This window comes from Corvus moneduloides, chromosome Z, assembly GCF_009650955.1.
Source record: "Corvus moneduloides isolate bCorMon1 chromosome Z, bCorMon1.pri, whole genome shotgun sequence".
In the NCBI taxonomy this organism is placed as follows: Eukaryota; Metazoa; Chordata; class Aves; order Passeriformes; family Corvidae; genus Corvus; species Corvus moneduloides.
This window is the reverse complement of record NC_045511.1, coordinates 39,253,527-39,281,072: the sequence shown is the minus strand read 5'-3', so window position 1 is coordinate 39,281,072 and position 27,546 is coordinate 39,253,527. Positions and strand designations below refer to the sequence as shown.

General features: G+C 40.2%; 1 long non-coding RNA gene across 1 annotated transcript; it reads right to left on the bottom strand.

Annotated features, from left to right (window-relative positions):
• Positions 1 to 16,752: 16,752 nt before the first annotated feature.
• LOC116438572 lies at positions 16,753 to 24,369 on the bottom strand. The gene is made up of 3 exons (XR_004237818.1): positions 24,241 to 24,369; positions 23,584 to 23,683; positions 16,753 to 17,188 (listed from the first exon to the last, which is right to left on the bottom strand). It is a non-coding gene; the product is annotated as an uncharacterized LOC116438572 (long non-coding RNA).
• Between the last annotated feature and the right edge of the window lie 3,177 nt (positions 24,370 to 27,546).

Here is a 27,546-nt window from a genome sequence, read left to right as displayed (position 1 = left end):
TATATATGCACCAAGCTATTGCAAACTAATATCAACAATCAATAATATAGTATCAGTCAATAGTATGTCAGCCGTAGTATGATAGCAGCAATCAATCACAGAGCAACAATCACTAAAAGCAACTACCAATTAGGTATGTATTATTACAAGCTACTATGAACTTTTCATTATTGAAGCAATTTATCAACAGTGTAATACCAGATACAGACCATCCCAAAGTGGGGGGCAAAATAATCCCAGAGGTGAACCCAACCATCCCAGAAATGAGAACACAAACAAAACCTACCCCAAAGTGGGTCCAAAATGGGGGACCAGTGAGATTACACACTTCAAAGGTGATCTGTGGTACAGAATCTCAAGTGAGCACTCAAGATCTCATAGAAAGTTAATGTGGAGAATTCAATCTATCTAGAAAAGAAAAAGTGTATGTGGCAAGATAAGCTCCCAGGAACAGAGACTCAGCTTTGAGTAGAAATTAGGGTTGTTTTATAACACAGACATAAAGCAGCATAGAATATCATTACTTCATGCAGCCAACCAATGCTTCAATTTAATTTTTAAACTGATGATGAGGTTTTATATTCTTTCAGAAAAGTTTCTGGTTTTCTTAGACTGTTTTCCACCTTCTCAAATGATCAGGTGTCATTTCACTTCCTTGTGTTTGCACTTATTGATAGTGTCTCAGGATGTCTCCTCTTTCTAGGTACTTCCAAGAGACCAGCTGCCCTTTTCAAGGATGTTACTGTTTCATAGGCCTAGTTCCCAGGTTCACAGCTCCCAAGCTGGCATTTTCTGTCAGTATTTTCCAGTAGACATTGTCTTCTGTTCAGCCGTTTTTCCCTCTGACCAGGCTGTCTCTCAGGCAGTTCACATCACTGGTACGTCTAAGCAGGAATCTTGTTGCCGGTCTGAAAACAAACCTTACAACTTCTCAAAGTTCTAGTTTTGTTTGTCAGATGTTCCTTAGGTATCACATTAATTCCAGCTGCTATCTTAATTTTTATTTTAATTTGGTCTCTATTCTGTATCACGTTGTTTTTCAGCACTGTAATGTTTTCAGAGAAAACAACAACAAAAACATTACAGCATTCCAGAACTGTAAAGTGGAGATTGCACTAATTAAAAGTCAGGTTTGTTCATATGGGAACAGGCTGTGGAAATAGATCAGAGAACACAGAGGATTTTAGGCTAAGCCTAGCATGAATATTTTTGAAGATTATGACAAATTATCTACTTTTTGGTCACACTTAATGCAAATTTGTATAGCTTATGTTTTTTGAAGGCTTGAGACTTTCAGAGTAGTATTTGTCTATTCATCTATTACGTAAAGGTCAGGAGTACACCAAAAAAAAAGAGGCAGGAGATACACTGTGAAGAAATAAGAACTAATCAGTCTCCAGAACTCGACTGCACATAGCAATTGCTCATTCACAGAATCACACAACAGTTAAGTTTGGAAGGCATGTCTGGATTTCTTCTAAGTCCAAGATGTCTGGTCAAAACAGGATCAACAAGAGCAAGTTGATCAGACCATGTCTAGTCTGGTGTTAAATAACTTTAATGATGGAGATAATACAACCTCCATAGGAAATATGTTCCAGTCTTAGACCAGACTCACAGCAAAGAAGGTGGGTTTTATGCTTAAATGGAATTTCCTCTATTTCAGTTCCTTCTGTCTGACTACCATTGAGAAGTCCCCATCTTCTTTGCTTATACCTGTGTGACATTTAGAGTTATTGATAAGATGTCCCTGAGACATTTCTTCTCCCAAGGCCAAACAGTCCCCACTTTCTCAGCCTCTCCTTGTGTGAAGGGTGCTGCAGTCTCCTAGTATTCTTTAAGGTTCTCTGGTTGACTTGCTCCAGTACGTCTATTATCCAAGAGATAGGCAGCCCACAACTGGACACTTTACTCCAAATGGGAGGGAAAGGATGACACCCCTCAAACTGCTGGTGATGCTCCCTGTAAAGATGGAGGTTGTTGGCTTCCTTTTCACAAAGGCACATTTTTGCCTTATGCTCACCTTGTGGACTCTCAGGGCCTTTTCTGAACAGCCATTGCCCAGGCAGTCAGCCTCCAGTGGATGATACATGGGTATTATATTTCTTCCATAATACATGGGGTTATTCCTTCCCAGAGGCAGGAGTTTTGAATTCCCTTTGAACTTAATCAGATAACTTGTTTTTCCGCGTCTCCAGATTGTCCACAACCCTCTGAATAGCCGCAGAGCCATCTCGTGTATCAACCACTTCTCCCAAATTTATATCATGTGCAAACTTGCTGCGGGTGTACTCTATCCTATCATCTAGGCCATCCAGGACTGGTAGAATATTGAAGAATTAAAAATTGTCATATTTTTAAACCAGTGAGTATGACAACATGGAGAAACACTTCTTGTGTCTACTTCAAAATATTTAGATGGGAAATAGCTTTTGTAGAGTTATTTATTTAACTTGGGGTTTAGAACTGAAGTAAAGCAGCATAAGGAGAAACAGTATATCCCTAGCCTCAAAAATCAGGACTTTTCATGTTTAATGACAAATCACAGAATCATTAAGATCATCAAGTCCAACTTTTAATGAAGCACCACTGTGTTCAACAGTAAAACATGTCAGCAGGTGTGACATCCACATGCCTTTTGGACACTGCTAGGGATGGTGATTCTACCACTTCCATGGGCAGCCTGTTCCAATGCTTGACAACCTTATCCATGAAGAAATATTTCCTAATATCCAATCTAAACCTCCTCTGGTGCAACTTGAGGCCGTTACCTCTTGTCCTGTCAGTTGTTGCCTGGGAGAAGTACACTACTTCCAGGTAGTTGCAGAGATTGATAAGGTCCACCTTGACCCTCATTTTCTCCAGTTGCTCCTCATAAGACTAGTGGTCCCTTCACCAGCTCCATTGCCCATATCTGGACACGCTCTAGCCCCTCAATGTCTTTCTTGTAGTGAGTGAGGGGCCCAAAACTGATTTGACCTGCGTGCCAAGGTCACTTGGCACCTCACTGGTGCCAAGGATAGGGGGATGATCCATCCCATAGTCCTGTTGGCCGCACCATTATTGATATAAAAGTGATGTTATTTTGAAGCAGTAGTATTAATTATGGAGATAATTGTGAAAAGTGAGAGAGTTACATTTCACTTTTGTGCTCCTTGTCATAATATCAAGAAGTTACAGAAATCCTTGGGTTAGAGAGAAGATCTCTCACTTTAGTATCCCTCCACCTCCTTTCCCAGTACTGACAGACTCTTGGTTTTTTTTCTAGAATTATTCACCCACCAGTCATGCTCTATGTTAGCAACTCTGACATGGCAGTAGCAGGAAGACATCACACTCCATATCTCACAACCACATCAGTATTTTTGCTCTGGTTCTGGAGTTACACATCTTGAAGTACCTGTAAATGTCACCATGCAAGCATTCCCAGGGAGCAGCTCATATCCCGAGTTAGTTGCTGCACAGCAGTCAGTAAGGTGATGCTTAAAACCACAGTTCACAGGTCACCGATATTATTCTGACAGACCATTCAGCAATTTAAATTTTATGTGTCTCAGACATGAGCATGTGACCATGTTTCTTGCTTTTCTTTCATTTCAGAATATGTAATTTTTGGCAGAATTAATAAAAATCCAAATCAGCCAAGGAGAAATTAAAGATCAGGCATAGGTTTAGGGTATGTTTTAGTGCAACTACTCTGAGAGTGAAGCAGATATGTAATGAAGTGAAGTTTAGTGAGGTTTAAGATTGATTACATCTGAGTGTTTTGGTGGGTAGAAGACAATAAAATCTGTTGCTGTGAAGTCAAAGAACTTTTAAGAGTTATAGGATTAGCTGTGGTGTGCAAAATCATAAACAGAGGAACTAAGGCTGAAGAATATTTGGTTGGTTCTGTTGGCTGAAAGAAGATCTAAAATAACTTTTGAGCATCAAAGAACAGTATCATCCTGTCCTTTTACCATACTCAAATTAGTAAATTGACTAGCTAAGTATCTAGTTTTTGAAATAAGATTCCATGCAAATTGTGACATACAGAACATGCTGCTCTAGGATTTGTGGTGAGGACACCATGATTTAGCAAATCAGTGACTGAGTAATTACAGATCACTCCAACAAGACTGGACCAAACTGAGAAAATACACTGAGCTACTGGTGAAAAAAAAAAAAAATCAGAGCTACATGTGTTCTTTAGAAATATGTAAGATGTTCGGAAAAGCCTTAAGGAGCACGTGGTGGTGCTGACCTGTTGAGAAGATGACCACAGCCATTTAAACATATCAGCAAGCTGCCCAGAAAAGGTGGCTGGGCAGAGAACAGTTAGAGAACTGCAAGAGACAGGCTATGAGAACTGTGAATACATTAGACATGTATGCATATGTGCTGTAGATTCTGGTAAATGTGAAATGAAGGGTTAGTGCTGTGCTGCAATACCAGCAGGAGTGCTTGTACCTATGGCTGAAAAGGCAACATTGAGTCAATAAACACACAATTGTGTTGTAAGAATTTTGTGCATGAATGGAAGCAGTTGAAGCAAGAGAATTCTTGGCCTGTGTCAGTCAGAAAGGCAGATGCTCAAAAAGAAAGCCCAGGAGCAGGGCCAGTAGTGCTCATTGTCCAAATAACACCCACTCACATCAGAATGTCTACCTCCAACCCTCCTTTTGCGATACTTTTCACTGCATCACACTCATGTTTTTCAGACTTTTGCTTTCTGCAATCTGAAAACTGATGAATCACAAAATAACCGAAAAGGTCTTTTCCTACAGAGAGTGAAACAGCATCCCTAGAGATCCTTGTATTGAAAGTAATTGTTCAGCATTGTATTTTCCCTAAAGTCCTTGCTCTTTCTGCAGAGCTAGAAGAGAATATATTGTTTTTGGAAGAGCTAAAGAAAATAATGAAATATATGGGGTTTTTTTTGAAGTGTTACATTTTAAAATATCCTACATTCATTATGTGCTATTTTAGTAAAAAGGCAAAAATAATGATTATGTTATTTATTATTACAATGTCTTTACTTTCTTTTTAAGATTACAGATTCCTTTCCTAATCAACTATCCATGTATTGATTGACATGTACCGTGCTAAAGCTAGACAATTTCGTTGCTACCGTGTTTATTTTTTCTTTAAAGCTGTTGAAATTTCTGTGTTCCTTATGAATTCAATGTCAGTAAAAATTAAACAGAGTGTACTATTTTCTTACTTTCAGTGTGGTGTTCTAAACGATGTGGATCATTAAAAATACTGTATTATTTATGCGGCTGTATAATAAAATCACAATTACTATGCACTGGTGGTATGGGGCTAAATTGAAATGTTAAAGGTAATAATCCATTCACTCACTAGAAAGGGTCAATGACTAGTCTTACACTTGAGCATCTCACTGATCTGCATGATTAAACAGTTGTTAATTTTCCTACTGCCTCTGGTTGGGAAGATGAATCTCTTTATTAACTTTCTAAAAATAAGTTTCCATTACAGAAAGCTTGGTACTTTATTAGAAACATGACTGCTTGTGCATCTAATATTTTATCTTCTCAGCTTTCATCTCAAGACATTGCATTAATTGGTATATAACATAACATATGAAGGGTTCTCCATCTGAAAAATGATGGATCACATTAGAAATACTCAGGGAATGGGAGAAGAGAAATTCAGATGGATGAATCAGTGTTACTGGCATATCAGATCTGTGGTTTTGGTGTGTTTTGTATGTGAGAGAATGGCTACTAGCATGTATAGGACTACCTTTCTTCATATACCATTTGGCAGTCCCATTTGAAAAGATTTTTGAGGAAAAAAGGCATATTTCTAGCTTGGTGTTATCTTGCTGTGGTAGCCAAAAGTCCCAGTCTAAATCAGGGCCCTAAGATGTGAAGCTGTAGGAATAAAATTCTCCCATCTCTGAAGTGGTGCAGTCCAAAGGAACTGAAAAAGACATAATTAGAATGTGGGATGGAGATGGAAAAAGTAAAAAAGCAGAGGGGCAGGGTCAATTTATAGGAAAGGTAAGGTTTTGCATTGGTCTAGAACTTGGAAATTTCATTGACTTTCAGAACAGATTTATGGAAGTGAAAAGATTTATGCCAAGATTTATTCATTGTCTTCCAAGAGTGTCACATAAGCCTTAAGGCTTATGTCACCATTTGATTCCTTCACAGGGTTTTTTGTTTGATGTTGTTTTTTGGAGGTTTTTTTTCTACAGCAAATAGAAAGGCTTCTAGAATCTAATAAGAGATTAAATTTCAGTACGAGTGCCTCCTGCTGTAAAGTTCTACCTATGCTTTTAAGATCCTACAGTTTGTCTTTGACTTACTAGTAAAATCAAGAAGAGAGCAAATGAGAAGAAAATAGCTGTTCAGAATATTTGTGTGTAGTGGGTTGACCCTGGCTGGATGCCAGACACTCACTCAAGCCACTTTATCACGCCCCTTTGCAACCAGAGAGGGAAGAAAAAATATGAAGAGTTCATGTGATGAGATAAAGACCAGGAGAGATCGCTCATCAAATACTGTCATGGGCGAAACAGACTCAGGTTATGGAAATTAATTGAATTTACTGCTAACAAAATCAGAGCAGGATAATTAGAAGTAAAATAAATCTTAAAAACACCTTTCCCCCTCTCCTCCCTCTTTCCCAAGCTTTACTGATGCCTAAAGATTTTTTTGTTTTTATATGTTCTTCATATACTTGTAGCTTTGTAGATTTTTAATATCAATTTTATAGCCTCTAGCACCTTATTACCCTTTTTCACACTTTAGAACACTAGCTATGTCACATTCTTGAAATTCTGTTTAGTCTTATTTTCAAGAAAAGAATTTCTAACAAGGATACTCTGTTTTGCACTAGAACTTAAGAGACGTAAGAAGAAATAGGGAAAAGAAGCCCCTGGAGGAACTCCAAGGGGCTGACCCAAGGGTTGGTTGCTGAGGCAACTGGTCTCTTACAGGATGTACCTGTTAGATATACTAATAAATTAACTTTATAAAAATTGTAAAAATCCTGTACAACACATATGGATACCTATGTTTTGTGCACCTGAAGGCTTTCATTAATGATCTGCTTTTTATACTACTACTACTTTAATATAGTTTGGAAAAGTTTTTCTTCTGATTCCAGGCAACAATACCCACTGCCTCAAAATGGTGCAGGGAGACAGGGAATGGGGGTTACAATCAGTTCATCACAATTTCTTCCTGCTGCTGCTCAGGGAGAGGAGTCCTTCTCCTGCTCCAGCAGGGGGTCCCTCCCACAGGAGACAGTTTTCCACAAACTTTTCTAGCATGAGTCCATCTCATGGGCAACAGTCCTCCATAAACTGCTCCAGTGTGGGTCATTCTTCCATGGGGTGTAGACCTTTAGATGCAGGCTACTCCAGACAGGATTACAAGCCCTTGCAGGAAACCTGCTCCAGTGTGGGCTCCTCCCTCCACAGGTGTGCACGACCCAACCAAGAGCCTGTTTCAGCACAGGTCTCCCCCAGCTTTCTCTCAGGCATCCACCTCCTCCAGCATGGGGCTCCTCCATGGGCTGTGGGTAGATCTCTGCATCCACATGGACCTCCATGGGCTGCAGGGTCACAGCTGCTTCACCGTGGCCTGCACCACAGGCTGCAGAGGAGTCTCAGCTCCAGTGCCCGGAGCAGCTCCTCCCCCTCTTTCTCCACTGACCTTGGTGTCTGCAGGGTTGTTCCTCTTACATGTTTTCATCCCATTCTTCTCTGACTGCAGCTACCCTAGCACCATCACTTCCCCTTCCCCCCCCCGCCCCCCCCCCAATATCTGTTATCACAGGAGCGTTATCACCATCTCTGATTGGCCCAGCCTTGGCCAGTGGCATGTCCGTCTTGGAGTCACCAGGGATTGGCTCTGCAGGGCATGGTTCCTGTAGTACCTAAAACCTGGCCATGCAAACCCGATGCACTGTGATATATAAAACAGCTAACAAAAACACTTGGAATGTGTTCAAATTAGTAAAAATTAGTAAACAAATACTAAGTAAAGATGAGACTAGAGTTTTTTAATAACTCTAAATGAAAGCTGATATCTAGAAACATCAAAGGCTCTTTTTCATAAATGCCTTATACATCTTGTATACGTGTGCTTTGTGCCTAGAAAGACAGTTTCAGCCACACTCATCTTTTTATTCTGATGAAGAAAATTCAAACTTTTCTTTCTTGAGTTTGCATGCTTGTTATATAACTGCAATTGCATTGCTATCACATGCCTGCAAATATTTTTCTCCTGCCATTTTCTAAGTCTTTTATGCACAAACCCAAAAGCTGTACTCTTCTTCATCTTTGGTATAAATATCGCCTGTTTTAATTATAAACTTTTTTTTTTTGGGTAACACAAAAACTGTGTTCTAAAAACTCTCCTGGAAGTTCTTACAGATGTAAGAATAAGATAAAATCTCCAATCCTCATATAAATAGTGACGTGTACTGCAGTCCGGGAAAAGATCAGCCAGGCTTTCAGTTGGTTTTTTTTGCATTTTACCAGTATAAATTTTTGTATGAATGCCTTATCTCTCTCCTTTTCCACCATAAATGAAGAATATGGCTCTTGAAAGGTGACTTGTGACTACACTGTGTCCTGAAGTTCTCCTGTTTAAATGGCAATAGTGCTGGATTAATCCCCAAGGGTTTTTGACTTCCTCTCTGCAAGCCTACCAAATCTCACCTCAGCTATGGAAGGCCCTTGATGTAAAGTGGCTCTGTGTCTCAGCAACAGCAGGAAAGAAGTGATCTGAAGGAGACCAGGAGTTAGGGGAGTGTATTTGTTTAGATTGCCCACTAACAAAGCCTGTGCCTATTGCATCATGGCCTGTAAGTGTTTGACATTCAGTGTGGGAGAAAAGGATGACTCAGAGGAAAAGTGTCCTCCAACAATACCTTATACTTTTCAAATTTCCTTGGCTATCAGGAATGGTAAAAATATGGATTTAAAAGTACATACATACACCCAGCACTTAAACCCCATCCAACTTTAAAAAGTTCTAGTTCTGTGATGCTGTACTTGTATACATGTTTCTGTTTTGTTCAAAGGTTGTAAAATGGAACCGCTACTTGTCTTTCCTAAGTGTGATTGTATCATTTACTGATCACTTACTGAGATTTCTGTATCTCTGAAAAGACACTCTCTTTGTCATTGGATCCACAGGTGATGTGAGTTCCTCTTCTGACCCATTGAAGTGCCTAGGACTGGCTCCCATGTTGATATTACCTATTGGCATCAGTCTGTAAAACAAGCTGATCTAAAAAATGCACTGAAGGGGTGGCATGTTGCAGTGGGGATACTGCAACACGCATATATCAAACCAGGAGTCCCGTGGAAAGGAAATATATACGGACAGACAGATTCTTGCTAGATGTTTCAAAGATGTTTATTTCTCCAGCCGCATGGCCGGAGCTCTGCCGAGGAACTGTTCCAGTCACGGGACCAAGGGTCCTTCTGCCCGCGCAGGGAACACAAACCAACCAATGGGAACGAGGCTGAGCAGGGACAGGGAAGCCCCGTGTCTGTGCCCTCAGGGCCCCTCTCCCAGGGCTACACAGCGGGGAGAGGAGACCCCAACAGTGGCATATTGGGCAGACCCTGCTGTTCCCTTCAGACTGAGGGAAAGCAAGGGATCTAAGAACACACAGAGTCTGAAGAAAGCCAGATGAACCCCAAGGAGAAGCAGAGGACAGAGGTGCTCTGGAGGAAAACTCTGTATTTGAAACCAATAGAAAGTTTATGTTTGCTCTCTGGGAGATTCAGCCTTCATTGCTGAATTTACAATTTCTTCATTGTTTTAAACTCCCTTTCAAGACCCTTTGTCTCTGACTTGGTTTCTAATTTAAGTCCAGGATTTTAAGGATTGCAGGGCACCATCTTTTTTTTTTTTTTTCCTTTCCCTAAAGCTAAAATGGCTTATGCAATTGAATGTGGTGTGCAGCTAAGTGTTTAGCAATTCCTGACATGGCAGGTACCTGGAAAAGCATCTCTCACTTTATCTGTCAAACCTTTCTTAGAGTGCCTTGTGATAGCTGGCTGTGCAATTAATAGCATTCAATGGGGAGATAGACAAGGAGATCATCACAGATTACTGTATATCTTTTGATCTGTCACCCTTTTTAAACCATACATACTAATGTTCAACATTTTATTTTTATGGACAGGATTTTCTAGGACCCTGCCTCTCCTTTCTAGCTTGTTGCTCTCTGATCTGAAAAGAGCCTGGCACCTCTTTCATTGTTGGTCTCTGAAAATAAACAAGTGTGAAATAAGGTATAAATATTTTCTGCAATACTGCTGTTAAATGTGGTTATTAAATGTAGACACAGAGTTCTTGTCATGCTAACACAGTTACTCATCATTGACTTCCCACAGTTCCTGTACTCCAGGTACACAGCCCAGAGGTTCATTCCAAAGTTTATGCAATCTCTCCTTGCAGTCAAGAAGTGAAAGTCATTGAAGAGGCAACTGCCGCTTCTGATAAACAAAGTCAGAGTATCTTTTCTTTTTCTTTATCCATAAGGCTGAATCCTGGAGACTGTACCTCTTCCAAGCTCTGTGTTTTCACCTGTCTGTGTCCTCACCCTTGTCCAGAAGAGGTGCCATGTTGCAGCAGCCATCAGAGCAGTGAGGTCTGGGTGGTGCACACAGCAAGGTGAGCCAGCAGAAAGGCAGCACAGCAGGGCTGGCAGAGGCAGTGGCATCACCAACGAGAACCCAGTCGTGTGTCCGGTGCTCCTCAACACCCAGCCCAGTGCCAATGGTTGTGGCAGCGTGGAATAGTATGAAGCGGGACTTTTTTTAGAATGGTCTCTGCTGCCCCTTACTCTGCCTGGTCTTTAGTCTGTGGACTGTGCAAATTCAACAGACTGTGCTGGAGCAGAAGATAAGACTACTACAGAAAGTTCTCTGAAGATAAAGAGCCTCTCTCTTCATCCGGAGAAGATAAGGAGGTCCTAACCATACTCAGGGGACAAGAGATTTTTTTCTTCATGTTGTGGAGAACGCTTTGCTCATGCCAGAGCTTTGTACCTAGCTTCAACTCATGCTTCTGAAGTAAACATGGTATCAGATGTGAAAGAAGACAAGAAACCAATTTATGACTGGCTTCTAGTTTGAGTACTCAATAGTATTTTTGCTGTAAAACAGGAGCCACCCTGGGTCAGCTGGAGACTGTCCAATAGTTTCAAAACTATGTGCTTAGTTCCTATTGCTTTTTAAAGCTATTACAAGAGAAGCTGGATATAAATCTATGTTTATTAAAGGCAGTATCTTTGTGTATTCAATTTCCACAGGCCTGAGGCAATGTGTTACTGCAAATACGATAAGTATGAAGTAATGATTCAGTGAAGTCCTTAAAGAAGATCTTAGTCGTAAGAATTCCTTAAAGACCATTTGGCCCAAAACTTATTTAATGCATTCTTGAATGTATAATTGGAGAAGTAGGTACCTCTGTAACTTAAGAAGCAACTTAGATCTCTGTGACTGAGATGGATTCAGTCTTTTAGAAAGAGAAATATTGATATTTTGGCTTTATTTCCTGTAATTGCCAAAGATAAATTTTTGCTTCAGTGTTTGTAATAAGCTTTGTAGGTATTTGAGCACAACTGTCCTGTGTTTTGTCGGGGCCCGCCCCCTGCAATGGGGTCCTGGGAGAGGGGCCCTGGAGGGGAGGCACGGGGTTTCCCTGCCCCTGGTCAGCCTCGTTCCCCATTGGTTCTTTTGTGTTCCCCTGCGCGGGCAAGGACCCTTGGGTCCCGTGATTGCCTCAGTTCCTCGGCAGATCCTCAGCCATGTGGCTGGAGAAATAAACATCTCTCTGAAACATCTATCAAGAATCGGTCCATATATATTTCTTTTCCATGGCCCTCATTGTTTGACACGCGTGTTACAGTATCCGCACTGTAACAAATGGTAGAGAATGCGGGCAAGACACCGATCCCTAAGGACAGAAAATTCGTGAGTAAAAACCACTCTAGATCTCTCTCTTCTCGCCTTGGTTTGGATATTCTCTCCGGACTATGGAAGAATCGTGGGAAATGTGGCTCTCTGAGTCACAGAAAGAAATGTATCTAGAAGTTAAAGGAATCCTTGAACAACAAAACAAGAAAGTATTTGTTCTGGGAGATCTAGAACATTTTTTTAACTGGCTTTTCAAAAATTTCTTCTACTTTTCTTGAGGCTTACTTTTTGATATTGAACCTCCTGGAACTGGTAACTGGAACTTCTGGTACGAGATCTTGGAAGAAATAATGAATCAAACAAAACATGCACCAGTGATAGAACCTCTTCATGCATCCCTCGTAGTCAGTGAAGCTGTTCAGGAGCATTTGTATGGTCCCATTACCCCTAGAGCAGAGGATGAAACTAATCCTGGGGCCAAGACCGCGCGGCCACCATCCCAGGAGCGCATGACTGCAGCCGTGCCGGCGGAGGTGCCTGCGCTGGATGTGCCCGGCCCCCTCAGGAGCCCACGCCTTATCACGGACCCCATCCCTGTCTCGGGGTCCCCGGCCACTCGACTGCGAGTGAGGGAGCGACGCTGCAGGTGCCGCGGGTGCCGTGGGCCATGTGCAGCAGAGAGGCGGCCCCCATGAGCAGCCAGGAACCGGGGGTCGGCGTGGCAGGCCGCTCTGAGCACACGGCTCGGAGAGCCCCGTAGAGCGAGAAGCGGCGGTTTCCACAGTGACACGAGAAGCCGCGCAGCGCCGAGCTGAAACGGGGCCGCTCTCAAAGCAGCGTGGAGTTGGCGGAGCGGAACCGCTCACAGGGCGCGGAGCCAGCGGCGATGGCAACGCGGGGCCGCGCAGAGCCCAGACACGCGCAGGAGCAGCGCTGCTCGGAGAGCGCGGAGCAGCCGCAACGCGGGGGCCCGGCCGAGACATCGGAGTCGGCGAGGCGGCGGCCACGCGGGACCAGCAGCCACGACAAACACGTGATAGGAGAAGTTGTAGCAACGAAAATCACAGGAACTGTGAAATGGTACAATGTAAAAAACATATGGATTTATAACACGAGATGATACAGGGGAAGATTTATTCATCCATATAACTGCCATTAAAAGGAATAACCCTAAAAATTACCTGCAAAGTGTAAGAGATGGGGAAGTTGTACAATTTGATATAGTGTAAAGAAAGAAGGGTTTACAAGCAGCAAATGTTACTGGGCCTGGAGATATTCCAGTCAAAGGCAGCCATTATGCACAAAATTATAAACAATATCCATCCCAGTAACTTCCCTACCCGCAGCCTACTTTCCCCTTTTACCCTATATCCAATATGAACCCTTTCCTAAATTTACCCCATCCCCAGTTTATTCCTAATCCGTTTTTCACGCCATGGCTTCCCTATACAATTCCCTTTCCTTGCAACTCCTCTCTGATGCCGAGGGGGGGATGAAAAGGGGGAGGGAAGAAATTAAACCCCCTCCTGCCTCAGTTTCCCCACAAAGCATGCTCAGAGAGTCATGTCTCCCTTCTGTCAGCCTTAAGATGTTCCAGAGAATCTGTTTGGACATTTAAAGTCTCAGGAGGGTGGCTTATTTTGTTTTGAAACTGTCCTTGTTATCTCGTGTTTATCCAGTTGTTTTCAATGTTAAGTTTTAAATCTCTTTTTGTTAAAAATAAATGGGTGAAATGTTGGGGCCCGCCCCCTGCAATGGGGTCCTGGGAGAGGGGCCCTGGAGGGGAGGCACGGGGTGTCCCTGCCCCTGGTCAGCCTCGTTCCCCATTGGTTCTTTTGTGTTCCCCTGTGCGGGCAAGGACCCTTGGGTCCTGTGATTGCCTCAGTTCCTCAGCAGAGCCCCGGCCATGCGGCTGGAGAAATAAACATCTCTGAAACATCTATCAAGAATCGGTCCCTATATGTATTCCTTTTCCACGGGCCTCATTGTTTGATATATGTGTTGCAGTATCAGCACTGTAATAGTGTTTGTGTTTGATAAGCCTGTATTACTGGCAGCAGCAGGCAGACCAAATAGGTCTTTAAAAATCTGAACAAAGCAGAGACATCTGTAAATGTAAAGATAGCTAACATGAACCGATACATGCTTTAAATTAATATTTTTTAAAGTCAGTTGGCAGTTTCAGCTATACAAAGAGAAATTCTATCAGTAATGCAGATTTTTTTCTTTAGAATGGCTATGAAGTTATCAGTGCATCTGTACAGCTCTATCTGTACTATTGAAGTAGTGTGGGCATATGTGGTATTGTCAAGCTTGGGTGGCACAAAATAAGTAGTACAAACACTGGGAATATGGAAGAAGTCACTGTATTCTATTCAAATCTAGTGTAGGATTAAAATAGAGAACTAAAGCTAAGGAAGCTGGTAAGCTAAGGGATACAGTAGATGTTTTTAAGTAATACTTTTGGCTCTAAAGCTATCTTTAAAATTTTTCACTTATACCCTGCCCATAGAGTCAATGCAGACCTGTGGCCATGCCTGAAGATGAACCTGCTAAGGATGTGCCTCTCTGCACCTTGGTATTCAGATCCGCAGCTAGCTGGGGTCAAGCCTTGCTTCTGGAAACATTCTTGCTGCTGAAACTACAGGAGGTTAGAAATGACAGGTTCCCTTCCTTCTGCCATAATTTCTAACAGAGAAAAAAGCCTCTGTCCAGCTTAGATGCTATTGTTTGATCCTTCATGAGTGACTGTTTCATACTTGGGTCTCAGTGTTCCTTAGAAATAAATTACAACTACACTAACTGATTTCAGGAGTTAAATCAAGGACCAAAGCGGCATTTTCTTCTTAAAAAGTAACTAAACAGGATATTCAAGCCTTGTTTTTTCAGTGAAAAGTTAGAATTTTCCACCCAAGGCTCCAGTCTGAAATTTGACTGAAGTACAGTAATTCTCAGCCATGCAAGCTCTATGAAATATAAAGTGGACTCAGGTTGATACTAAGTTTTTTTTTAAGTATCTGTTTTATTATTAATATACTTTTAATACCATATCTCTGATTGTTTTACAGACTGACTGCAACTTAAGTTAATGCAAAGACATTAAAAGGTTGCCTTTTAAATTTTTAATGGGAATAAAAATCTACACAGAGTATTGGACTGTGTTGAGCTATTTGGATCTGATCTACAAACAAGCAAATACCATTTCACACTTTGTTTTAAATATTCTCTTGGAAGTCACAGATGCTTCTGATTTGTATTTTTGTAGCCACTGTTTCCTAGGTGCTCTAAATACCAGTTAAATGATCTTTTAGAGGTGTCCAAAAAGTTGAGACCAAATTTCCACCTAGATGAAAGATACTGGGAAAATGAAAGGTGGAAATTAATTAATTTAAATTGTAGTTAATCCCCCCAACAACTACAACAACAAAAACATCAAACAAAACCAACCAACCAGACAAAACCAAACCCACCCCAAAACCACAACTCCTCCCTGCCAAAACATATCAAAAGACATTGGAGACAAATGGAAGCAGAGGAGAGAAAAATAAAGCAGCTTGAAATACTGTATTTCTTGTCTTGCAGAAAGCTGTAATGGACTTGTCAAGAAATTCTGACTGGATTATCAGCAGTTTGAGATGAGGCGTTTTTGACTGGACTCATCACCTGGCTGCGACTCAAATGGAGAACTGAAAAGCCAGTTACCTGATAGGGTGAATTTGACTTTTAGCCAGTTTATACTGTGTTAGAGTTGTGAAGTGTAGGAAAAAAACAAAAAAAAAGTGCTCCTCTGCTTAAAGAAAAACTTTTTATGCATTGTTTTCTTCTTTTCTTCTTCCCCCTGTTTCATTTTTAGCTGTTAAATCCCGTAAGTACAGGAATTTTGTGTGGAAGAACAGTAATTTTGCTCACTCACATGAACCACAGAGTAAAAGCCTGTTTTGAAAATGTAAACCTCTTAAAACATTGCATTTGCCATGTGTACATTATACTTTATGAAACCTTTTTTTGCTGATTTTCTTTTAAATAAGTAGCAATGATTTAAGAAAATTTTCTGCATGCTTTAAAAAAACCCATATGCAACTTCTCTTTTCTTTCTCTGAACAGTGTAGATATCTAGAACTTTAAGAAGTTGGGATTATGTTGGTAACTTCTAATATGACCCTCCTTCCTTTTCAGATCATTCTCTTCATACTGAACTAGTCCACACAACTACGAGTGAACTCAGGAAATAACAGAGAGGTCTAACATCACAGGCTTGAAGGTCTGCAACAGGTCTCAGCTGCTATCAGGATTTGAGGGAAAACTTTGACTGTCACTCTGGACCTCATAGCTCAATCTGGAAGATACCAGCTGCTGAGATTTGTGACCTGCTGGGAGAAGCTATGACTCAAATTTCTTTTTCAAACACCAGAAACCAACATGGGGAGGACACTGCTGGTGCCCTCCAGTGTCTGGAGTGCATGTGCTGGCAGAAGAATGGGGAACTGTGCCTGCAGTTTCTGACTAAGAGATGGCCCAAGGGATCTACTATTGCCCTAAATGGATGCACCACAGAGCTTGTATGTGAGTTATAGATGTTCCTAATCAGTCTAATCTAATCTGTAATGGAGAAGTACCAGATATCCTTTACTATCCCACTGAAAAAAAGCTTCATGTTTATACACATATGATTTGTTCCTATGCACCTATGATCTGCTCCTATGATTACAGATATGAGGGTATGCCATACCTGACATGTTAACAGAATAATTAACTGGGAAAAACAGTGAGCAAAACCTAAATATTTTGTCCTTTGGCAATAAAATCTTGCTCTGCATTTTAGAAAAAACATGAGATATATCCAGGAAAAGGAATCAACTTATTTAATGAGCTGCTTTATTAAGTCTTTACCCTAACAACAACTATAAAAATAGGTTTATTCTCTTTAGAAATTAGAATCTCTATCCAGCTCAGAGTATAGGATGACTTTGAAAAAGACAAACCAACAAAGTATGGCAGAGAAATGATACTTCTAACGATTGCAGTGAAAACATGGTTATAAACAGAAGTGAGCTTCATTTTCTCTTCTTTCTTCTTTTCAGTTTGACTGTAATGAGCCATGTTCAGAGATCATAGGTTGTTTTACACTGCTGGTGAGTCAACCCAACAGAGGAGAGCTTCTGAGCTGGGACCTGCAGTAGCTTCCAAGTGTGAGTCATAGTCACTGGGGTGTCTATTCTCTGCATTTTCTGGGAATCACAGAGTCAAGAAGGCTTGTCACAGACACCAGCTTTACCAGGAAGTCCTGATCTAAAACAAGAAATGATAAAGATCAAGGGTTCATCAACCAACAGGAGTGCAGACAACTGCAAAAGTAACTGAGTTTGGACTGCGAATACTTGGCTGAGAAGAGACAGTAAGTATTATTCACCCATTTGCTATCACTGTTAAACAAAATGCCTAGAAATACAGAATAATGGAGTAAGTGTGAATATGTCCGCTGTACTCAGCCTCATCCTAGGAAATAAATGAATGAGCATATGTTACAGAAGAGTGGAGATATGAGAGAAGCATAAGAACTTCCTATTTCTGTTGACGAGTTATTGGCAGCTACTACCTCTTAGCATTGTCTGGTGCAATCTGATGCAGTTTACACCTTGCCACAGAAACTCATGTAGTTTCTGTGCTTTTCATCTCTTAATACTGAATATTTGAGGGGCTTTGTTGTTTTTTCACTACATCAGGAATCCCAATAGCATTCTTCCATTTTCCTTTATGATGAGAGTTTGTATCTGCGCCAAGCAATTTGTGGTATAATTTGTAGGAGTTGTATGCTGTCCAGAATGTGCTACACTAATGCCTCATCTCAAGAATGCCAGTAGTACAGTGACTTTCTTTTAATTAACTGTGATGTCAGCTTCGTGTAGGAGGCCAGCTCACAGCCTGTGAACTGAATCTCTAGGTTTCTGATCCAGGAAAGAGAAATACAGCATGCACAGGCAAGCAGTATTTGATATAGTTGTAAAAATTTCCATGAGTTTGCTCTCCTAAGATAGAAACCTGATCAACACTTACAGGAACTTCTATTTTTTACTGTTACAAGGTCTGGTCTGCACAGAATAATAAGAATGCTGTGCACACAAAGCATAGGAATTTGCCATTAGAAAATTGATTTGATGAATGAAATTTAAATTGTCCCAAATTATTTCTAGGTATTGAAGGTGAGTGAAGTATAGGGATGGAGAAAAAATTTAGCAATCCATTTGGAGATGGTGTTCATTTTTCACAGTTAGATGAGTCCTATAAGAACAAGTTAAGAAAACTTAGAGTCCATCATTCCCCAGAAATTTGCAGGAGAGTATCACTGGTTTCACACTGGTCCTGTCTGACTAAAGCTCAATTCTGATAATTCAAAAGGTGTTGAAAAGTTGCTCACTAGTTGAAAAGGCATCACGATTCTCTCAATAACACACAATTAGGGATGTTGTTTCTGTGGCTTCATATGCTGCAAACCACACCTCTCTCTATGGGATTCTGAGAAGAGTAGCAGGAACGCCTTTCTTTGGAGATAGAGGCTACATGCATGGGACAAAATGATGCTTTTAGTAAATATTTCATATTCAAAAAGGGGTAAAATTAAAGCAAAACCCATCACCCAAACAAAAGACATCCAACAAAACAGCTCATTCAACTGAACACAGTGACTTATTTAGTTCTTCGTTTGGTACCTGGCTCTGAACTTAGCTGTACTTTCTTGGGAAATTACTAGGTATTTCCCAAGCCTATGTGCTTTCCCAATGTGCCTTGATGATCATTCTGAATTTGGGAACTGGGACCTTTGAGCCTCTGGATTCAGCTAGGGCATGCTTATTATTCTGGCAGCTCTTTCTGACAGGCCATCTCATGGGCCCACTGGTTTTGCACTGGTCACCACTACTCAGCAACATGACTAAAAGTTACACTGGTGAACCCTCAGGAGTGCCTGGAATTCAATGCCCTCCATTATGGGGCATAATCCCTACAGAATTTCTTCAGCCTCACAGAAAATATAATTAAATGGCTAAAACTTCTGCAAATTTTTTCCAATAGATGTGTCTCTTTGTGATCCTGGATCTCTCCTCGGGTATGAGGTAACATGTACAAAGGGTCTTTCAGGTGACAAAATGAATGATTTACAAAGTCTAGGATTACTCCAAGACATGTATTTGGTATTTATATTCATCCTTCCTAGGGGTCTTTAAATCGCATATGGCCAACCCCTTCTTTCAGAAATCCAGCAATGATACTTGTTCCTATTTTCAGATACAACTTTTCTTCAGAAATTACCTCAGTTTTGAAAGAGAGGTAAAAACTCTTCTGCCAAGATTGCTTGCCTTCATATGGAATGTCTCTCAAATTACAGACTAGCCTCTTTTGCTTTATGTGCTAAGAAAAAATTTTGAAGATTGTGAGTATCGGTAGCTCCTGATGACAACGTCCATAAAAACATAGATAAGAGAGGTAGGATACAATTCCTGTAGTTTGCTATGACATTTATAAGACTGTGTAGTTTAAATATAATGCTACGGAACGTTGTTTCGTGTTCTGTTTCAACCAACTAAGACTTTTTAGTAAGCAAAACTGGCAAGTGGAAATCTTTGCCTTGAGATGAGCTAGATTAGCACCTTTGTTTCCCCAGTTACATCTTATTGCTTTTGCTTGTTTTCAGAGGAGTTACCATGACACAAAAGTAGGGTAACTCATTGCTGAGTCTTTTGTCTTACTGTATTTTTTGCAACAGCACAGTTTTTAGCACCATTATTGCCAGACAAAGAGATACTGACACTGTCGAGAAAGATCGTTTTGAACACTCAACACAGCCTGACTTACTCCAGTGCCCCAGGCCTCTATTAAGAACACTCCAGCATTACTCTTATGTTTACATTTGGCATACTACTCTTATTATTTGCTTTGTTTTCTTCTAATCAGTGTTCAAAATGCTATTGTATTCCCTTATTACTTTACATTTCTCAATGCTGTCGCACTCTGCATTCAAAAAGCATGAAAAACCTCAAAAGAATTGACCTCCTCAGACTGAGATTGAGCTTAAAAGTCAGATGGTCAATTAAGTGCCTGTAACAACCCATTGAGCAATTTTTCAGTTAGGTACATCCACTTTCACGGTGTCTGAAATAATCTGGGCCAATGTACACCACATAAATAAAAAGCTAAGGGATGCTCTGCGAGACAAGATCCCCTTCTATAAAGAGAAGACACACAAGAAGTGGCACAGAAAAGGGAGTGAACTTCACTGAGAGATGAATTGCTTCTTAATTTTTTCCCCTCACTACTCCAGAAAGACAGTATTATTTTTAAATTCAGGAAAAATTCTGAAAAATTCTTATTTAGTGTAATGGCAAACAACTTTTGACCCAAGCCTGTATTTACAGAAGAATGGAAATGACTTGAAAAAGAAGTGTTAGGCCACAGGTTTGGTAATTAGAAGATCAGATATTATGATTTTGGGCATCACTAGGGTCAAAGGTTAGAATATTAGCACGCCAGTGGAAGTCTGTTCGTTACAACAGAGTTTATAGTGCTTTATTTAGTATGATTTTAGATGTGCCAAATGTTGGTACATCCAGTAATTTTCTCATGGGAAACCATTCTACAGCCTCACAATTATCAGTCTGAGGCAAACGGTCTCTGCTCTTCCCTGCCCTTGCCAGCTAAATGCAGTTGAGCCAGCTCTGTGTTCTCTGTTCAGGTGTCTTGGTAAATCCTCAAAGATGCTCTTGATTTTGTGGAGGCTCCTTGTGTTTAGGCTGAAGTAGGAGGCATTTTCAATATATTTTCCCTTGCCTCACAACATGCTCTACTCCCCATTTTCCAAGTTCTCTCAATTGGGAATTGAACAGCTTCCTCATTTTACCTAAGTTACTAGCATGGCTAATGCTCAGGATATGCAGACAAATGTGTTAACGCACATGCTAACTCCACAAAACCACAGTACCTTAGGAAGTGGAAGAAATGGCATCCATTTTAGATATGGACTGCATGCTATTTACACTTTTGTTTAAGTTTTTAACCAAGACATTGGTCTTTGTATGACTCTGAATTCTCAGGAATCATTCCAGGTATTCAAGAACAGGAACTTAATTCAAAAACAGTAACAGTCAGAACATATTTTCATGGCTGCTGCTTTGCTTGCAGAAGCATGTGATTTCTGTTTTCTCAGCTTTAAAGAGTTTGCATCCTTGTGCTTATGGTCTGCATTTCTAGGTCAACAGAAGCAACACACTCAGTGTATTTGTGATCTTAAATAACTTTTGCAAAATACTAGTTGGACCAGTCACTTCTGGGATTGGGCTGCCACACTAATTCTCTAAATACCATAAATATTTTACATAAGCTTTTTAGACTACAAAATGCTTGGGAAGAATAATCTTAATATATTAATAATCTTATATATTATTGTAAACAAAACTGTTTTGTGTATATACTAATCTATTAATAACTGAATCACAAATTCATTTTGTTATACCATCACTTATCATTTGTGTTATCATTGCTTATATCTACTTCTTCTGTATCTTACCTTTAAAATTAAATACAAATTCTACAAATTCAGGTACAACTGAGGAAGCAAGGCAAACTATTTCTTTTAACTTCAGGTCAAAAAACCAGAACAGCAAACATTAAGCAAGTATTAAAAGCTTTGTGCAATTTGCATATCATCTTAAGGGTGATACAAGCTTTGCCTATCATCTTACTGATGATATTCTTAGTATTTCCTTCCTTGCTTTTCAGAATAGTGACATTCTTTTCCACACATGCCTAAGTCTGCCAAGTGAAATGAGCTCCTGAAGCGAACTCTGAAGATCAGCATTTTAACAATAACAACCCGAAAAGATTTTTTCAGCTACGCCAAATCTGTTGTGTCAACTCAGACCTGGATTTCTGTTAGTTCTTTTACCACATAGAAAGTTACACTGAAGCTGCAGTGAACTTCCATGTACCCAGATTTAACAAACCGCAGTAATTATCATCCATGTACTTCAGTCCTTTGACCCACATTCTGTGGTCAATTAATAAATTGACAATCTGTAACGTTGTTTCACACTGTGACTGAGTAAGGATGACAAGGAGAGGGCCCTACATCAGCGGTTTCCTTTCTAAGTACACTTAAATACCATCAAATCCACAATCAATGGCAATGCACACACATGTTTAACAAAGCTTTTAACCTTTTAGCCATCAGGCCATCTGCCTTTCAAGAAATATTGTTCTTGGTTCAAACAGCAAAACAAGTATCTGTCCTACATGTTCTTATGACTGGAATCCCTGGGCGGATGAAGGCCTGGAAAACTCTTCAACTACCCCACTGCCTCTCAAATAAAAGAAATAAAGTTGTAGGGACTACCATGCAAGAGTCATTCTATGAAAATAATCCAGTTGAAACACCATAAATAGTGATGGAACGAAGACTAACTGCTTCTCAGTGACCCCTCTTGAGCCCCCCAAGATCTAATGTGGGTACATATGCAACATGAAGTAGGACATGAGACCCTTTCCTTTAAAGAAATGATGGAAAAAAATATTGTGGGGTTTTTTAACATAAGCACCTCAGCTTTCAAGCGTAGTAACACAAGTGGAACAGCCAGGGACACCTGTCCCAGGCTTGGCGAAAGCCCTGTAGCTGCAGCAGAATCTGGACTGGAGCAGCAACTTGAGATGCCAAAAGTGAAAGAGAGAGCACATCCAACTGTGAGGAACTAATACCTTTATTAAAGGACAAAACCAGCACATGAATTGGATTTGGCCAGCTGTGAACCCTGACTTTAGAAAATTGTACTTTTCTACAAAATAGTGGGAAATCCCTGGCTGATATGACTGCACAAAGCTCTGATTAGGCACAGTCATGTGCAAAGAATGCTGCACAGAAGGTGTTTTATCCTGACTGTAGGAGCTAAAAGAAAATGAATTGTGGGATTTTGAACACTGGTGAGGACAGTAGATGGGAAGAAAGATTCCTGTGGTAGGTAAATGAAACTAACAGGAGTGGGCTACAAGAACATGAGCTTTCAGGCTATGTTTCAGAAATTTGCTTTATGAGGGCTTTGCTTCATTGATTAAAATAGGTTGAATGATTTGAGTAGCTGGGATTCAGCAAGAAAACACCAACCAATTGCTCCAAAAGCATGGGAGTCCTCGGAGGTAGCCACCTAAGGCAAAACCTGGGTTGTTACACGTGTGTGTGTGTGTCTTATAGGAAGCACACATTGTTGTTGAACAGCTCCATCTTTGGCAAGATAATTCCACTACATGTAGATATGGTGAAGAATCACCTCCTTGAATCAAGATGAAAACAAAATGTTACTGGCTATTAGTCAGTGAAATTAACCTTGTAGATATACAAACCGTGTTGGAATATGATACACTTGAAATTGAAGGGCATTTTGCTCACTGTTTTTCTGGAGAATGCTCTTCCATGTCTCTTAATTTCATTGACAGAGATTAAAGAAGGTAAGGACTTATAATCAAGAAATATCTTTTTGTGAGACAGAACGATCAAGTAGCCAAGGTAATTTTTTATTCAGTGCTTCTACTCCAAATATTTATAGGAACATCAACAGATTTCTCTAATCAAACAGAGAAATCCCTTTAGGACCAGTATTAACTTAAATATGCTTCTGGAATAAAAACTTCCACATCTAGGTAGTCACCTTGCAATCAGTAGAGAAATAGGTACTTCCAGGAAATTATCCATCTGATGTGGATCAGACTTTATGTAGGATGAGATAGGTCAGCCATTGTCCATTTCTCCTGACAAAATATAAAAGAAACATAGAGTTATGCTGTAAAATTTTACATGTAGTAAGCTAAATCCTGGCACTAAAGTCTGCCTCTGTTGCTAAGGGAAATCTGTCTTCTTCAGAAGATAGTGATTCTTCAGGAGAGGTCTTCAAAAGCAGATTAAAATGGGCACAGCTGAGAAAGGCTGTGTTTTTTTGATACCAACAGGTTTAAAACTTCTGGCTTTCTTTCAGCTTCTTTTCTAGGTGTGGGACCAAATGACTAACAAAATCAGGGAATTTCTGCTGCAGAGACAAGTGTTCAGCAGTACTTGTAAGGAATAAGTTAAACCTGTGGAATACCAACCTCATCTCTTCAGTATGGGGAGCAATGAATCCACAGTAGGTGTTTCTTTTTCCTTTTACAGGGTGAGTTAATCTCCTGTTATTTTATCTGCTTGTCTCTTCAGCTGGGATGGACTGAGTTCTGAAATAGCTGAAGAGATAAAAGATCTAGAAAAAATCTGAGCACTGTTGCTGATGTGCCACAGGTGTTGTTAGTTACCTCACCCATACATTTGTATTTACCTAAAAAGTTTAGAAGAAGTCCTGTGACATGAGTGGGGTGTCGTATCTGACAGTAGTGGCCCTGGAAGAAAGACAAACCATTAGGAGGTACTTCTGATGGCAACAGGACCCATAAAGCATTGCCTATGTAAATGACAAGTAAAAGTACCAGCCCCTGAAGACAGAAGGTGTTCTTCAGGTAAGATGAGTAATAAAACTGCAAATGATGGAGGAAAAACAAGTTTAACTGCTTTATGTTGGCAACTTTGATAGAAGGTCCTTTTCTGCCCCGTAATTCTCGGATAAAATGTTCAAGTGAATATATGTTTAGTGAAAGTTTAGGCATCAATATGCCGTGTTGACAAAAAAACCCTAAACAACAAAAACAATGCAGGAACATAATAAAATCTAGTATTTTGGGGATGAATAGAATACATCAACAAGAATTTTCATACGTCTAAGAAAGAGAATCCATTCAAAAACTTAAAGAAAATTCCACTGAAAATAGGTATAAACTTTTGCTACATTATAATTTCAAGCTAACAGATGGCACATAAGGCCAAAGCAAAAAAGTACAACCCAAACAGGATTTAACTGGTGAGGACTAAGCTGTGCATGATAGATAAGTTTCAGTTAAGGTGATAAGAAATTTTCACTGACTTCAGTTTCAGGACCTAAGTTGTAAGGTGAATTCACCTTAAATGACTGTGAATACTGACAACAGTTGGTTCTGCATTGTTTCTGCTCAGAATATGCTTCATCCAACTGGTCCAGGTGCTTGGGGGAGGCAGCTGGACACTGCCTTTCCTAGACATTTGAAGAAGGTACCAAACCCACTGAGACTGATTTAAGCTAACGCTTTCAAAACCCAAATGGTTCCAGATTTTAAACTTTTATTGCATTCCTTGTTATCAGAATGGTGACTGTCAGCTCTTTCTTTGACCCAGATGTTGCCATGCCACAAGGTAATATTGTTGAACTTCAGAAAGCTGACACCATATGGTATCTCTGTCTTAGCTGGACATGACCGCATGAAAAACCAATGTTATCTGAATCTTGTGAGAAGGATTTATAACTGATGATAGTACATCTTAAATTGTCTCCTGCTCTGTATGGTTGCTGTGGGAAACTGAGTGGAAGCACCACAGAAACCTACAGAAAATTATGTAAGAGAGTCCCTCATACCCTATGAGCAATTCTAGGTGTTGTGGAGAGGAGAAGGCTCTGTAGGAGATGACAAAAAGAGTGGAACATCTTGGTGGCCACTAAAGGCTGTGGAAGCCACAGAAAATAATCATTAAGGGAGTGGCTTTATAAGTAGTTGAGGCAGGGGAGAGGATGTAGAGAGAGAGAAGGCTGGAAAAAGTATTAAAGGGATCTGCATAGCTTCCATGCTGGACCAAATCCTGAAAATAAGCTTGCACAGGAAAGCCTCCAGATGACAACAGAGTGACTTTGCAGCAGACTTGTCAATACGTTCTCTTAAGTCAGGCCAGAGCATGGCAAGGATCTGTCAGCATCAAGAGATTATTTCATAAACAGGGGATAAGATGGACATTTCCTGGGAGCAGAATACTTTATTGTACTGCAAAGAAATTACCAGGTCTTTTATAAAAGTTCTTCTGTTTTCTTCTTGCTCAGTCTTAAAAAGAGTTAATATCATGCAAAGTCTACTGTAAGAAAGCTGTACAAGCTATGTAAAATATAACTAGACATGGGAAGAATCAAACAGGAAACAAACTGCTAACAAGTATTACATTTACATAGTACTATCTCTAGTACCAATACCCTTAACAAAGGGAAAGAAAAATTATCAATGGTCCTAATACATGTGATTTTCAGTTAGACAAAGATTGGCTTTACCAAGACATTCACAGTGTATTATCCATAAGTGGAATAATTACCTCCATTTACAGCTTCTATACCAACCATCAGGATCTCTCAGTCCTAAATCGATCAGTTGGAAGCAATTGATTTCTGACCTCCTAGGTCTGTACTAGTTTGACTGCTTATCACTGCTCATGCTACCATTGTGACAAGAGGCAAGCTCAGACATCATCACTAGTTTTGGAACACAATTACTGTGTCCTCTGCACTAATTAACACTGCCATGATAAGTACATCTGCATCATAAACTATGATAACTAAATGATATCTATCTCAAGCAATAAATTACAGAGCTTTATTTCTTCAGGTCAGTGTCTTTCTTATGGCCTAGGAGGATGAGGAGTCAAAAATCATAATCACAAGCAATGCACAATGTTATGTAGTCCATATGAATGTAAATGAGGAGAGTAGCAGTAACTCGGTAACTTGTAGTGCCAAATGAAGCTAGCTTTCAGTGTCTCAATAGCTAAGTTTTCAGATTATTTTGGATCTTTTCAATTAGTGTACTGGAGACTGGGTTTTAGGGAGTCTTTTTTTGTTGGGTTGGTTTTTTTTTCTTATTTTTCACTGACTACTGTAAAGGAGGATTCAGAATATCATTGGCTTCAGAATATCATGGCCAAAAAGTCCTTACAGTTTGAACTGCTTTTAAATGGGGAGAAAACTGACAAGGGCTGTCAGATTTTTATTATGTTGCCATTTTTCAGCTGTTGAATTGCTGTAATCAGAAAGACAAGCATGATTTGCACCACAAAATATATGTGTACAAATAGACATATAGAGAGTCAGCTGGGTTATCTGAGGAAGAAATGACTTCCATGAACTGAGCAAGTCTGTGCAATTATTGCAGACTTTACCTGAACAAACACTGTTTGAAAATAACCCAGTAAAATAGAACATTAGTGCTGATCAGTTGCTTTGGGATCTCTGTTGCTGAAGCCTTACAGGTAAGCACACCATTTACATTTGCCGCCAGGCATCTAGAAAGTGGTAAGCAGATAGCTGCAGAATCAACAAGCTGCTCTGTTTGTCTGGCTGCAGAGAGACTCACAAGCGTGGTGAATAAAATAGACTGATGCTGAGGTGGGAGCTCGCAGTGAAAATACGCGGGGTGGGGGGGCACACGACAAGGCAGGGACGGGGGGGAGGGGAGGCGCAATTAAGCATGTGGCGGAGGAAGATACCTTTCCAAGTCTGTTCTAGTTCTACCACCTTCAGGATGATGTTTGCATTCACACCTTACCAGAAAAGTACTTGTGAAGTCCTGTCAGGCAGAAAAAAAGAATGCTGCCTTGGACTTCAGCAGAAAAGGGACATCCATGCTCCTTACAAGTATTACTTTTACCACCCCCTCAAAAAATACTCTTTTTTTTTCTTTTTTTTTTTTTTTTAATAAATGAGAAGGGTCTTTTCCTCCAGTCTGTGATGTGATTTCTTATT